Below are 16,020 nucleotides of genomic sequence, written 5' to 3' on the forward strand. Positions count from 1 at the left end.
TGAAAAAGGACCTGACCTTGCTTGTTATTTTATATGCAATCTTCAACAATTTCTTCATTTTCAATCAACAACTGCTTATGCGTTAATTATGTTTGAAGGCTGAATCCATAAGCGGGAATCATGGAAGGTATTTTGATCAAGAAATTAAAAAAGGGAACTGCCAAACGAGAGGATGATTCTTAATTTGCATACTTTTGCAAAAATTAGAACTTAATTAATAGGACAATGATATGAACACGCAAGAATTATTCCTTCAAGTTTTGCTTTTCTTAAATACCTTTCAGTATATTAAAAGTAAACCCCCCAACAAAATGACCATTATGCCCTTATAATTATTTTATAATTGCTTGATATATGTCCAAATTTACTGTAATATCTCTCTTTTCATAATCGATCAAAATTATTACAATATGCTTTTATTATAATTATTGAAAAATCATACTATTATAATTACGAAAATATTCTCTATTATAATTGATTAGAGTTATTATAATATCTTTATTATTATAATTACATAAATACCCTCCTATCACGATTAACCAAAATTATTATAATAACTTTCCTATCATAATTATAGGAATGTTTTTTTTATTATTATAATTGGTCAAAATTATTATAATACTTTTAAGTTATGTTTGAAACACAAAATTACTATAATATATCTCTTATCATAAAAACGAAAAATCTTTCTTATCATAATTAACCAAAATTACTCTATTGCCTCTATTCAATTACATATTATTTTTATATTAAAATAATTATAATATATTTATAATAATAAAAAATATTAAACAATAATAAAAAATTTTACAGAAAAAAAATTCACCCCGGGTGGTTATTTCTAGTATATACCATGTTAGTCTCCTAAATCTTAATAAACACATACATTTTTTTACTTTTACTAGTATTGCTTCCAATCAAGTTTTTAAAATTATATAATCATTTAAAAAAATGTTATAACAATGTTATTGTCACTTTTATTCAGTTTTAAATGTCCATAATTAATTATGTATATAAATAAAAAGAACTAACCGATTATAATATGCTTAGATTTACTTCAGATGATTATACATCGGTCTATGATATAATTCTTTAGTTTAAATAAGACAAATTGAATTATCCCACTTTTTTATCAGCTCCATAGGCTGCAGACTTACCCATTTTAACAGCTCTATCTCGACTAAGTGTGCAGCATAATAAAGAGGGGTCTGTCCATTTTCATCTGTTTCCTTTGTCAAATTCAAATTCCCTTCTTTCTAGTATTATTCTTGTTGCCTCTTAAACCAGCAAAGTGGAAAAAAATGTCAATAATTAAACTATTTTTTCATGATCAAAAGCCTAGTTTTTTGAGTTTTTCTTTTTTAAAATGCTAGAGAGGAAGTCGGGGTTTAAAAAAAGGGATGCAATACATTATTTATTCCAAACAACAACGATAAAATTGATGAACGCCATGCCATCAGTCATATGATCTATTTGTAAAATGCTGTACTCTTAGTTTTAAACAACCTCAAATAAAAAAACCATATTGCTGAACAACTTACTCGCATCTCCAGCCATAGCTGCTGCAACCCAAACTGTTCTAATGTAGGGGCCGCCAATAGCCGGTGATTTGAATTTATCTAATATCGCAACCAGCAAGCTCTTATATCCTCTCCTAGCTGTTGTGTAAAACGGAGTCTCCTGGTTTCTATTGGCAGTATATGAAAAATCAAGGTCTTCGAACACCAGTAATTCTTTCACCACTCGAAGATGGCCAGACTGAAACTGTACATGTAAAGCTGAGTTGGATTGTATATCCGTCTTTCTAGGCATCTCCCTAAACTGCTTTTAATTCAATTTCCTGCTTCTCTATGTCTCCATGAGGAGCTTTTGCCTGATAAGTAACAAGAAATTTGACAATAGAAGAATGGCCATACCTTGCTGCAATGTGTAATGGAATTTTACCTTTACCATTGGATTGCAGTAGCGGTGATGAACACTTGAATTTGTTTGATAAAACTGGTTGTGAGTTTTCGATTTTCATTTCGGAGGAACGGCAGACCAAGACAACTGATTACTATGCGAAACAATGCTGCATATTTGCAGTACCGAAACAACTCACCAAAAGGATAATTGGGACCATGTTGTGGTTGTTGGGCAACAAAAAGCTTCTAATCCAATAACACCAGTGAAAGTAAAATCAAATAATCAATCAAACATACAAGAGACAATAATTTAATGTGATTCGGTTCAACTGATCTATGTCCACAGATGAGAAACAATATCTACTAGTTGTAGAGAATTACAAACATACATCAAAATGTGTCAACTACTCAACAATCAATACTCATGACCCTCTCAATCTCCTTTAATCCTATGGAGTATTCTCAATCCAAACAAATACATACCCATAAGCATATTTTCAATACAATCAAACACATACCTATATGCACCCATACATCATACCTATGTGTACCTTCTTAGTCTCCTTTAATCTACTCACAAACAAACATACACACATATAAAACATAAATATTCAGTAGTCTTATAAGGTGTCTACCCATAAAACCCCATAACTATCTTACATCTTTTTCTCATATTTAAACTTATAAAGACTTCATCTATTTATAATTATATAAACTTGACTATTAAAAATTTTTTTCTTTTTAAAATTCTTCTTTTACAAGTCTTTTTGTCCATCAAGTAATATCTAATAAATCTCAAACAAATCCCTTATGGGATTTGAGTCATTATTCCTAACAATCTCCACTTTGACTCAAATTTCATCAATCATCTATCTTTATGCTAGACATGCTTGGTTCCACCTACAATGGAAGTCTTATAATCATCTTCTCTTATGTGTCTTCATGCTTCATGCAAACTGATTCTCAAAATATGAACTCGAACTTCTTTCTTGAATCAAGCTCCTCTAAGCTTGTCTCTTCTCATGTCTAGAACTATGCTTTGATACTACTTGTTGGGGATCACCATAGTCCTGATACCACTTGTTAAGAATTACCACAGCTCTGATACTATTTGTTAAGCCCAATGGTCTCCAATCAATCAAGCCAACGAAAGTGAAATTAAATAATTAATCAAAGACATAAGAGACAATAATTTAACGTGATTCGGTCCAACGACCTATATCCATGGATAAGAAATAAGATCTACTAATTTTAGAGAATTACAAACATACATCAAAACGTATCAACCGTTCAACAATTAATACGCATAGACCCTCTCAATCTCTTCTAGTCCTATGGAGTATTCTCAATCCAAACAAACATATACCCATGTGCACCATTTTAACACAACCAAATATATACCCATATACACCCATACATCATACCTATGTGGATCCTCTCAGTCTCCTCTAGTCCACTTACAAACAAACATACACACCTTTAGTCTACTTATAAACAAACGTACAAATCCATAAGACGTAAATCTTTAATAGTTTTATAATATGTCTACCTATAAAATTTTATAACTTTATTACATCTTTTTCTCATACCTAACCTTACAAAGATTTCACATATTTATAATCATAGAAACTTGCCTATTAAGAATATTTTTCCTTTTAAAATTCTTCTTCTACAAATTTTCTTGTCTATAAAATAATATCTAACAAATCTCAAATAATTTTTTTATGAGATTTGAATCATTATTCCTAACAATTTGAGGTCGAAGTGACTCAAGCTCTTGGTAAATACTGATTTCTTCCATTTCGCCAGGTGCTGCAGCTTATACAAATCGGCTTCATGTAACTTAGCTGCTGGCTCATCAAGTTGACTATCTTCACTAATTTCGGAGGAAATAACATGGTTTGAACTTTGACGAGGGATCCATTTCTGTGGCTCCTACTTCATCTATTGCACTCAGCTTTCTTTGAACCAAATGGAGATAATTACTCCTGCTTGCCTGTCAATTACAATATATATCTTCCCATCAACACAAAAGTATTACACAAGAAACTGACATGCACAAATTCCTTACTTGAACAATCATTAAATAATATATATACTTTGGCATAATCTTGCTGTATGCTTTATTGTACTTTGGCATGAACTTGCGTTATACTTTATTAACATTTAACTTTGTACTTGTGTACTTATTTTGTCCTAAAAAAATTATACTTTGCTTGCTTGTTCTATCAATTTTTGTTCAAAGCTTATTATTAATGACTATTGTAGTATAATTAATTTAGAATATGTAAATTTTAGTATAAAGTTCATACTTTTAAGTGATAGAACTTATAGAATTCTTTGCTGTGATTGACAAATTATAAGGTTATAGTAAAAAAAAAAAATTATAGATGAAATACTTCTGATAATAACATTTATAGTAATATTTTGAATTTAATTAAAATAAAAATTATAGATGAAATGCCTCTGATAATTTCATTTATGGTAATACTTCTGATCATTTCGGGTTTGAAGTATAGGATGACGAGATGAAATTTATTAGATGAAAAAAAACTTCTTTAGCTGTCAATTACATGTACCAAAAGAAAATTGGTAAATTTCTCATTAAAAATAATAATTAATAAATTTTATTTATCTTGTTAAATAAATCAAATATGAAATTTAAACTAATTTGAACAAGTTTTAGTACTTCATTTTAATTGCATTTTTATTATAAAATAATAATTAATGTTATACATGCATTTTTTTGGGGCAATATTTTACCCATGAGCGTAGCGAAAACCTTGCTAGTGGAGTGACTCGATCCACTAAAATGTAGAATTATTTTACATAGTTTACGGTAAAATTGGGTCAATATCTGGTATAAAAAAATTGGGTCAAGTTATTGTTATATTTGTCTTTTGTTTTTAAAAGGATTAACCAAAATGTAACAAACACAAAAAAGATATTATTTAGCTATAGCTTTTTTTCTATAGAACTCTTAATTTGCCAATTGTGATTGAAAGTATACAAAGAATTTTTTTAGCAATGAATATAATAAAAAAATATATTACATACTTGAATTAGAGATAGTTTGATTACGTATATCAAAAAAATGTCTTGACAATGTTGATAATGAAACAATTATACAATAATTTCAAAATATGAAAACTCTTTATAATAATTATAAAGATTATCTTTATATTGAATAATTATTTTTGTTATTAATTTGAAGTAATTTTTTGTAATGACATTGTTGTTACATAAAAATTATGTATAAATATTATGAAAGATGGTACACATATATGTGTATTATGAAAGATAATTTTATATTTAGATATATGTGTTACATAAAGATATATGTGTATTATGGATGAAAATTTTATATTTAGATATATGTGTATTATGAAAGATAATGCTCCCCAAGCTCGTTTTTATGTCTCCTTTGGATATTTATAGAGATTAGAAAAAAAAAAAATTTTAAGTTCAGTATATATTTTATATTAAAATTTTTATTATTTATAAAATTGTTGTTTTATGATTTTTAATATAAAAAATAACAATACATTTAAAATATTTATAAATTAGTAAAATTATGAGTATTAAGAAAAGGAATGGTAATATAGTGACTTGATATGAAAAAAATATAAAGGTAACATGATTTAAAATTTTAGTAATAATTATATATGAATTTAATAAAATAAAAAATATATATTATATTTTCATTTTGGCATAAATTTTTGCATTTTACAAATCGAATACACCACATAGGTTACATATTGTTTACATTGTTCTATTGCTAGTTTTCCGAGTTGGTAAAAAGTAATAAACTGAGGACAAAAAAAGACGCCGATACAACATGAGGCAATAGCAAGGCCCGGGGAAGGTTGTAAAACTGCGTAAGCGCCGGAGCTGAAAACAATCACGATGGCCCACACTGCATACCCAATGCAGTCAGCGGCCACAGTATATTGAAAATCCCTTGCCTTCGGAAAAATAAAATATGAGGCTTGAAAGTGGATGGAGATAGCAGTGAGAGAGAGAATAAAGGCCAGGGCATCTGATATAACAAATGCTTTAAAGGCTGTGTCACGAATGAGGAAAGGAGTGCCTTGGTCTGGGCCTTTCTCACTCTTGTAACCACCTGGAACAGCTATTGCTGCTGAGAATGTGACGGTTGCTATAAGTGTTGCCACTAATAAATGAGATTCTCTTGCCTTCTCATCGCTACTAAAAAGGCGGAACAACGACAGATTATTACCTAGAATGGGAAGAACTGGTTCCCCCGCCACTTCTTCGTCCACAATATTTTTCACCAAATTTGCAATTTGTTCCTATCACATTAGTTGATTATCAGTATCATACATATATATATAGATACATACATACATACATACGTATATATATTTATATATATAATTAGTAAATGCATACCTTAAAAGATTTACTACATAAACATATATGTGAACAATTTTTTTGCATAACACCTATGATAGTTGTTTTAAAGACTAAAACTAATTTTAATTACAAATTGAATAATTTTAAATTTATCAAATATAAAAAATATTAAAATTAAAATCTAAAATATAAATTTTATTCAAATAATTTTAATTGTTTATCAAATAACTTTATTTATTAAATTATTTAATCATAAAAATCTTTCAGATATGTTTAAAAATTATTGCAAAGATTAATTTTATCTACATTTTTCAAAATTCACTATATACTTTTATCTTGATTTGTATCAAGCAAAAATTATTTTTAAAAAATTTAGGTAAAATATTAAAAATTCAAATAGGCTTTTTTTCATATTAAACTAGGATCTATATCTATCTAAAAGTTTCCCACAAGATACTATGAACAACATTTTTTTTTTTTTTTGGTTTTCTGGATTAAGAGTATATAACAATGTATGAAATTACCGGTTAAAGTTACAGAATACCCAGTCAGGCAGGAGTCGTCATTTCTTACGAAAATTATTCGGTTAATTAATTAGGTAATTAGAAAGGCGTTGCTGTACTGTGTGCTAGGCCATTTCTAACTGTAAGGCATATATATGCAGGAGTTCAACGGACTTACCATTTGCTTAGTAGGCTGTTTAAATATTGACAGGAGAGATCGAAACTCAGCAACTTGTCCAGGCGTTATTCCACGGGCATCTTTCTTATCTCTAAGATATCTGATTAGTTTATGTAGAAAAGTCTCACCATCACCTGTTACAAATTCTCTGAAGTCAGGACCTCCGTATCTAAACGCCACAAAATGAAGTAAATTCCAACCTCTTTTGTCCACCATTTCACAACAATCTGGACAACAGGAGATAATCTCTCTTATTATTTTTACATAGCCTTGCCTGGCTGCCATAAGAAGGGCTGTCATCTCCCATTTTTTATCGGCTACATAGGCTGCAGACTTATCATGTTTTAACAACTCCTTCACGACTGAATAGTGACCTAAGTGTGCAGCATAATGAAGAGGGGTCTGTCCATTTTCATCTGTTTCCGTTGTCAAATTTCCTTTCTTTTCTAATAATATTCTTGTTGCCTCTAAAACCAAGAAAGTGGGAAAAAAAATGTCAATAATTAAACTACTTATTTTCATAAAAAAAAAAACTTGTTTTTAAGTTTTTTTTTTTTAAGTACTAGGAGGGAGTCAGGGTTAGAAACAAGGGGGGCAATATGTTATTTATTCCAAACAATAACGACTATTGATGAACAACTTACCTGCATCTCCGGCCATAGCTGCTGCATGCAAAACTGTTCTACCGTAAGGGCCACCATGAGCTGCTGATTCGAATCTTTTTAACATCATATCCAGCAAAGACTGATACCCTCTCCTCGCTACCATGTAAAGTGGAGTCTCCTGTTCTCTATTGGCAGAATATGAAAAATCAGGGTCTTTAAACTTCAGCAATTCCTGCACCCACTGAATCATGGCCATGCCGAATTGCTACATGTAAAGCCGTGTTGGATTCCGTATCCGTCTTTCTAAGCATCTCCCTGACTGCTTCCAATTCAGATCGCTGGTTCTCTAGGTCTCCATGAGAAGCTTCTTTCTGATAATTAATAAGAAATTCCACAATATTAGAATGGCCATACCTTGCAGCTATGTGTAATGGAGTTTGACCCAGACCATTGGGTTGCTGTAGTAGTGATGGACACTTGTTAAGGATTTGTTCGATAAAATCGGTTGTGCATTTCCTATTTTCAGTTTGGACCAACACACGAAGCCCAGTAATCCTAATTACTGAGTGCAAAAATGCTCGAAGTTTGTCGTCCGAATCCAACACATCAACAGGATAATTGGATGCTAAGTAAACATGGAGCACCGTGTTGCGGTTTGGGGTCCGTAGCGACTCAAGCTCAAGCCCTTGGTAATCATTGAATGCTTCAATTTTTCCACGTACTGCAGCCTTATACAAATCAACGTCCATGCAAGTGATATTCTTAGCTGCCGGCTGATCAGGTGGACTATCTTCACTAATCTCAGAGGAAATAACGTGGTATGACGAGGGATCCATTTCTGGGGCTCCTACTTGATCTATTGCACACAGCTTTACTTTGAATCAAATGGAGATAATCACTCCTGCTTGCCTATCAATTACAATATATATCCTTCCATCAAGACAAAAGTATTAAACAAGAAAGTAACATGCATAAATTCCTTACTTTAACAATCAGTAAATAATATATGCACTTTGGAATAATCTTGCTTTATGCTTTATTAACATTAACTTTGTACTTGTGTTATTTTGTCCAAAAAAATTATATAAATTCCTTACTTGAACATATGTACTTTGGCATAATCTTGCTTTATGCTTTATTAACATTTAACTTTGTACTTGTGTTATTTTGTCCTAAAAAATTACACGTTTCTTGCTTGTTCAATCATTTTTTATTCGGAACATATCATTAATAATTATTATATTATAATTAATTCTATAAAGTTCAATATATAGCTTACACTTTTAAATAATAGAACTTACAAATTCTGTGTTGTGATTTAAAAAATAAATTTTAGGTGAAATATATAATATAATTTCATTTATAGTAATATTTTGAATTTAATTAGAGTAAAAAAATAACATAATATAGAGTGCAAAAAGAATTAAGTTGGACGCATGCATGTGCCAAACACAACGGGTAGCCAGATTGTCGTTAGACCGAAATTGTTAGAAATTCTTTTATAATACATGCATTAATATAGGATAAGCCATATATTGATCCTATGGAAACGAAAATTTGAGGATAAATTGATCCCATTAAAAAGAAAATATGAGAATCTTAAATTGAATAAAAATAATATTTATAAAAAATAATCTATAATAATTATATATTAAAAGAACCTTATAAAGATTTTTTGTTTGGCACATGTCTAATATAAAAATTATTATTTTATCCCATTGACGCATGCCTTTGAGATCAGAAATTGAACCTTCTACTTTGGGCATCATTCAAGTGTCCCAAGTCCAAGATCAAGTTGAAATTAATTCAAGTCCAAGTCAATTTCAATTTCAAATTAATTCACCAAAGAAAAATATTAAAAAAAAATTCTTTGAATTATATTAATTTACATTTTTTGTTTTTTAATCTATTTTGTTTTGTATTATGTTAATTTATTGAATTATATTTTGAAAAATCAAGTTTGCAAGAAGTATATTAAAATATAGGATAATTTATTCATTTAAATATTCAATGATAAAGCTTGACTAGAAATAATGATAATTTCTAAAATAAAATTTTAAGTGACGAGAATTTTATTGAATTCACCAAAGTATGAATGAAGTCTTAGAAATTTTTAAAATGAGAATTAAATAAATTTTTAAAATAAATTTTAAAGATCAGTTGATTTTTATTAACTCTACCAAAAATAAATTTTTAAAGTCTTAAAATTTTTAAACATGAAAATTAGTTAAATTCATAAAGAATAAAATAAAAATAAATTAAAAAGAAAATTAAAGTTATAAAATTTTAAAAAATGATATATGGTAAATAATAAATAATGGATGAAAAAACATATATAAAAAATTAAAATAAAAGATTTTTTCTACTCACAAAATCTGTTAATTTTTTTATGCCTGTCAGTATGGAGTATAAAAATAGAGATTAAAATTTTTAAATAATGAATTTCAATTAAATATATAATTATATTAAATAAAAATTAATTTTCTCAAATTTGAGTTGAAAACTGACGGAGCATTTTGTATTTCTTTTCCAACAAATTATTTTGATAAATTTATTTCGGGGATAATTTATTTGTAATTAATTTAATTTTTTCTTAAATTAAAATTATTTTAAAAAATACTGCAACAAAGCATAAGACGCATTCCAGTATTAATAATAAAACTAACATAATTTTTTTTCAAACATTAATTTTTTAAAAAATAAAATAATAATATTTATTTTTTTACTATATTCTTATCCTTTTTAAGTAATTTTTTAAATTTAAATCATGCATAAAATGAAAAATTAAATAGTTAAAAATTAAAAATTAAAATGGGTTAGAAAATATCCAAATTATTATTGAATTTAACTCAAATTTATTCAGTCCAACAAGATTGATCCAAATTAGGTCTGGTCTTCCATCATCACTTTTCATTTCTTTATCGCGCCTTTGATGATTTAATCATGAAATTACTCATTTCTCACTTCATATCCTCTTTTAATGGTTTATCTTCTGATTTAAAGAATTTTTTCTTGAAAGTTGTTTAAATTGTGGATTTATTTATTATTTATTTTATTACTTCTCGCCATGTTTGATTATGTAACAATTTTTGGAAATTTTTATGATTTAGAGAAATTTCTTACATTATTTTTGTAATTTTTATTATTTGTAATTATTTGATTTATTTATAATTTTTATAAACTTGAAAATTTTGAACTATAGATTTAAAACAAAAAAGAGAGAATCAAAATTTAGTTTAAAGTTTTGGGTATTTGGATTTTGATTTGAATTTTTGCAAACCAAACATTTTGCGTATTGGGTTTGAATTTTTAAAAAATTTTAATATTTGTATCCAATTTGATTTAATTCTTTGCAATTTTTCTTGAATTTTTTATTTTTTTCTCTTAGAACTTTTCATATCTTTAATTTCTTTCTTTCTTTTTTTTCTTTTGTATTTTAACTTTAGGAAAGAATAAAAATAACAATAGTCTTTAAAAAAAAAGAAGAAAATTTTGTAACTGTTTGGTTTAACTCTTTATAAAATTTTTTTTGTTTTAATTTTTCATTTTCTCATTCTACATTTTTACTTTTTTTGTATTTTAACCTAAAAATAAAAATAATAGTGGTATTTTAAAAAATTACCATGTTGCAATTTTTTACTTAATTTAAAAAATAATTAAAAATAAAAACTCATAATTTTTTATATAAAAAACTACCCTATCTCTGTCAAATAGGTTGTCACGTAAAAATCAATGTACTATTTAAAGAATTTATATATATATATATATATATATATATATAAAAGCATCCATAATATTTTTATAAAAAAAAGGCAAACTCAGAAAATATGTTGCAGTTAGAGGCAAAATAAAATTCACTCTTGATGTTTAAGATGTGATATTTAACTTCCATGTGACTCATTTCCTTCAATTTTTCCTTAATGCTCCAACCCACATGATTTTCACATTGTCTTCTTCTCCTACTTATAAAGGTGTTAATATAAAATATGATATAGTTATATAATATAAATATGATAAAAAAATATAAAAATAATACGATTTAAAATTTTAATAATAATTATATATTGATTTAACAAAATAAAAAAAATATATTTTTTTATTTTCATGTCAATATAAATTTTCACACATAATTTTTATATAAAACATTATACAAATATATGAATTTTAATTTTTATATTATAAAAATATACGAATCTCCAAACTTACCTATGTGTCTTTTTTTTTTTCATACTTTTTTGGGTTTATCTTTTTTTATTATTATTATTTCTTCTGTTTATCTTCTTTACGATCTTTGTATCAATGCTTTCACACATCCTTCAAAAAAGGTTTAAAATTTTAGTTTCATACTTCTTTATAAAACAAATCTATCTCAAAAAGTTTTTTTTTTTTCCATTAAGACTAATTTTTTATATTTGCATAGTCAATATCTTACTATTTTTTTAATCCAATAAAAAACCAAAAAAAAAATTATTCATATAACAATGTTCAAAGCATCCAACGAGCCAATCCACAACCACTAAAGAAATTTAAATCTCATAATTTCTCTCCAATCAAAAACTTTTTTCATTTTCTTGCATTTGAACAAACTTATAAAATTTGTGGTTAAAAACAAAATTCTTATCGATCAAATTCTCATTTTCATCATACTTAAAGACAACCAATATTTCATCATATTCCAAATCATTATTCACGCACCAAAACCCATACCTCAAATTCAACAAATTAGACAATCTCATAAAAACCCAAATAAAATAATAAAAATCTAAAAGTATTGATCAATTTGATATTGTTGGTAGCATTTGAGTAAGCTTTGAGTAAGATGGGAACAAATGGATTTTTGGTGGAAGGAAAAGGATAGGGTAAGTTGAAAAGGAAAAAACAAAAAGGAGAAGATGCGAACAACCTTCACAAATACAACAACAAAGTTATGGTGGTTGAAATGAGAAAGATAAAGAGATGTGATTAAAGAAAGAAATAGAAGAGTAGTGAAGAAAAAAAAAAGGAAAAAACAATGAAAAAAAAGGAAAAAGGAAATGCAAGAGAAAAGAAGAAAATAAAGAATCTCTTAAAATTCCCTAAACTCAAAAGCTAATCAAAGAGAAAAAAATCATTATGATTGTTTTTGTTTTGTTTTGTTGATCGTGGTCTTTTTTTCTAGTTATTAAGGATATTAATGAGTACCATATAAAGAGGGTAGGATATTTTAATTCTCATCTTTTGATTTTTATATTATATATATTCCCGTACTCATATATTATGTTGAACCTATTCCATTTCCATTTTCTGATATATTTAAGAGATATGGGTAATTCTCATACTTGTAGATTTTTAAAAATAAAAATAAAAATAAAAATTTATTTTTCTAGTTTTTTTGTTTTTGTCTTACATATTTATGTAATTTTTCTTAAATATATTAATATATATTTTTAAATAAAAATTTATTAATTCTAATTAATCTAAAATAATAATATATATTATTTAATAAAAAATCTATTTACTATATATATGTAAATTATAGGTGAGACAGGTACTATAATACACATCTTCATCTCTGTATCTGATAAAAAATTCAAAATCATACATATCTTTGTTTTCATCCCCACAATATAATACTTATCTCCATCTCTATTCAGATAAAAAGTTAAGTTTCCCACTAGCTATAGGTAAAATTAACATCCTTACTGGTTGTTGAGGTTGAAATCAATTTTTTTTTTTGTTTTTAGTGTTTAGGATTCAAGGAAAAGAAAAAAGTTTTTAAAATTTTGGATTTAGATTTGGTGGATTTTTTTTTTTTTGTTTATGTTGTTTTTTTTTTTTTTCTTGATTATGTAATTGTAGGTTGATAATGCTAATTAATCTTAAAGTTTTTTAGGCTTATTCTTATATTGATATAAGTTATAATATAGAATTTTAAGAATTTTTTTATATATATTCTTAGTTTGTTTTTTAATTGTAAAGAGATTAATGCCACTACTAGTGGCAACCCTTCCTTCCTTGTTTCTTAATTTCCTCTTCCTTAGTAAAATAAAAAAAAATTTTAAAAAAGCTATCACACGAAGATTGCAAATAGCAAGGGATGTTAATTTTACCCAAATGCAATAGGGAATCTGACTTTTTATCTGAATAAGGATGAAGATAAATATTACATTATGGGACAAAGATTGGAACGGGTATGATTTTAAATTTTTATCAAATACAAGAATGGAGGCAAATAATATAGCTTTTGTCTCGTACTCATATCCTACATATATATTTTTATATATTTAGTAAATAGATATTTTATTAAATAATATAAACTATTATTTTAGATTAATTAAAATTAATATTTTCAAAATTTTATATTTATATATTTATAAAAAAATTACATAAATATAAAGAAAAAATAAAAAAAAACTAAAAAAATAATTTTTTATTTTTTAAAAAAGCTATGGATATAGGGATTACTTATATCTATTAAATTCTCGTAGGAATGAGGATAAATTTGAAATACTTGTTGGATATTAATACTGAAATTGATATAATATAAAAATCTAAAGATAAGGATAGAGAATATTTTACCCATCTCATACCCTATCCATTGATATCTCTACAAATGGCTTATCACGTGACAGTTAAATAACTCTTTGCGGATTGTTTTAATATATAATATATTAGTTTATATTCTTTCAAAAAAAAATATTATTCTATGTTTAGATTGAAGTTAGCAAAGTAAATCAAAGGAAAAGAAAGGAAAATAACAATTTTTAAAGGAAAGTAAATGATACTTTGTTCCTTTGTTTCGACTACTGAAATCAAATACGGGAAAAAAAAGAATAAATTGATTACAATTTTTGTTTGGTTAAATTATGAAAAGAAAAAAAGATAATACTATATTAGATTTCTAATTATAGTATTTTTAAATGAAATGTTTTATATGTGATAATTTCGAGATTAATTATTTAAAATAATTTTAAAAGGTAATAAAAGAAAATTTATTTTTATTAGAGAGAATATTATTGATAATTTATCCATAAAAAAGCTATGTTTGTGATTACTTCTAGAACTATTCATAGGCCAGGTTGAGTCGAGTTTGGGTCAAACTTAACATGATATTTCAATATTTTAAGCAAATTTAGGCATGGCCTAGCCAATTTTTCATGCCTCATTTTTTAGCTAAGTCCGTTCCTATATGTAACAATAAAGCCAAAGCCCGCTTAAAGTATTAGTATTTAAAGTTAAGAAAAATATTTTTTTTGTAAATTATTAATTTAACTAATTTAATTAATTTTAATTGAATTATGACTTATTTGGGCTTGGATCTAATTTAATTTTTTTAAATGCAATTTAAATTTGGATCATTATTTTAATGTTTTACGTAAAGAAAAAATTAGGTTTTGTTTTATTATAAGTAATAGAACAAATACGTCTTATCCATTATTAAAAAAATAAAGCAAATAAACTTTATTCCATTATAATAAAAATATTTTTTAATTTTCAAATTGAGCTGGACCTAGCCTGAGTCTTAAATGATGAAACACAAGCTTCGTCATATTTTTTAATCGGCCTTATTTATTTATTCAGACCCTTTTAAAGTTTTTAATATTTATGTCGAAGTTTTTTTAAATTTTGTGCAGGTTTTCAGTTCATAATGGCAGCCTTCCTCATGAACAGCTTTAATTACTTCTAAACAACAATATATATATATATATATTTTTCATTTTTAGAAAAAAAAAATCATAATAAGTTAATTATCATCAATATTTGAAATGTTTTTATTATACCTAAACCTTATCAATTTCAAAGGAAAAAAAATCAAACTTGCTATGATGAAATTCGTATCGACAACCTTTATTTATTATATCTAGCAAGAAAATTTCTCATAACCACTTAAAATTAGAAGAGGACTTCGAATGACATTTTCCAATTGATTGTTTCTTATGTGAGACTCTTGGATATTGTTGTCTCAATATCATGGATCATAAGATAACAAAAATGTACATCATGTGTACCAAAAAACATAGTGGAATAAAATAAACAATTGAACAGAGACAAAGGATAATATTTGTGTTTATATATGTAATTCAAAATTTTTAAACACAGATATGTTTAAAATCATGCCTAAACTTAAGATATCATAATTAAGAGTTAAAATAATTGTGTTTGAAAACTAAAAATAATGAATATTGGAACTTTTGAATCATATTTAATTTATTCATCATAATGTACTTTTAAATTTCACAATCCTTTATATATAGTTAACAACTTTAATCAATTTAATGATATTTATATAATTTAATTTTCATGAAGCATTTCTAATATGCAAGCCAATGAAATCATGTCACCTGGCATGAAATACGGGATAAAGACTAATTATATGTTATTCATAACACGTAACATAATTTAATTTATTTTCTTACAATTTGACCATAATAACATATTTCTTTTGATTCAACATCTAAAATTTTAAAAAATTT

At 26.2% G+C, this 16,020-nt stretch overlaps 2 pseudogenes across 1 annotated transcript; both read right to left on the minus strand.

Annotated features, from left to right (window-relative positions):
- Positions 1–29: 29 nt before the first annotated feature.
- On the minus strand, positions 30–2,268 carry LOC149510856 (uncharacterized; annotated as a pseudogene).
- A 3,337-nt stretch (positions 2,269–5,605) lies between these two features.
- On the minus strand, positions 5,606–8,434 carry LOC149510857 (protein ACCELERATED CELL DEATH 6-like; annotated as a pseudogene). The gene is made up of 3 exons (XR_016334647.1): positions 7,607–8,434; positions 6,963–7,429; positions 5,606–6,217 (listed from the first exon to the last, which is right to left on the minus strand). The product of XR_016334647.1 is annotated as a protein ACCELERATED CELL DEATH 6-like (transcript).
- Positions 8,435–16,020: the final 7,586 nt, after the last annotated feature.

This window comes from Durio zibethinus, chromosome 27 (assembly GCF_047325235.1).
Source record: "Durio zibethinus cultivar Kanyao isolate XHJ-2024 chromosome 27, ASM4732523v1, whole genome shotgun sequence".
Classification (NCBI taxonomy): Eukaryota; Viridiplantae; Streptophyta; class Magnoliopsida; order Malvales; family Malvaceae; genus Durio; species Durio zibethinus.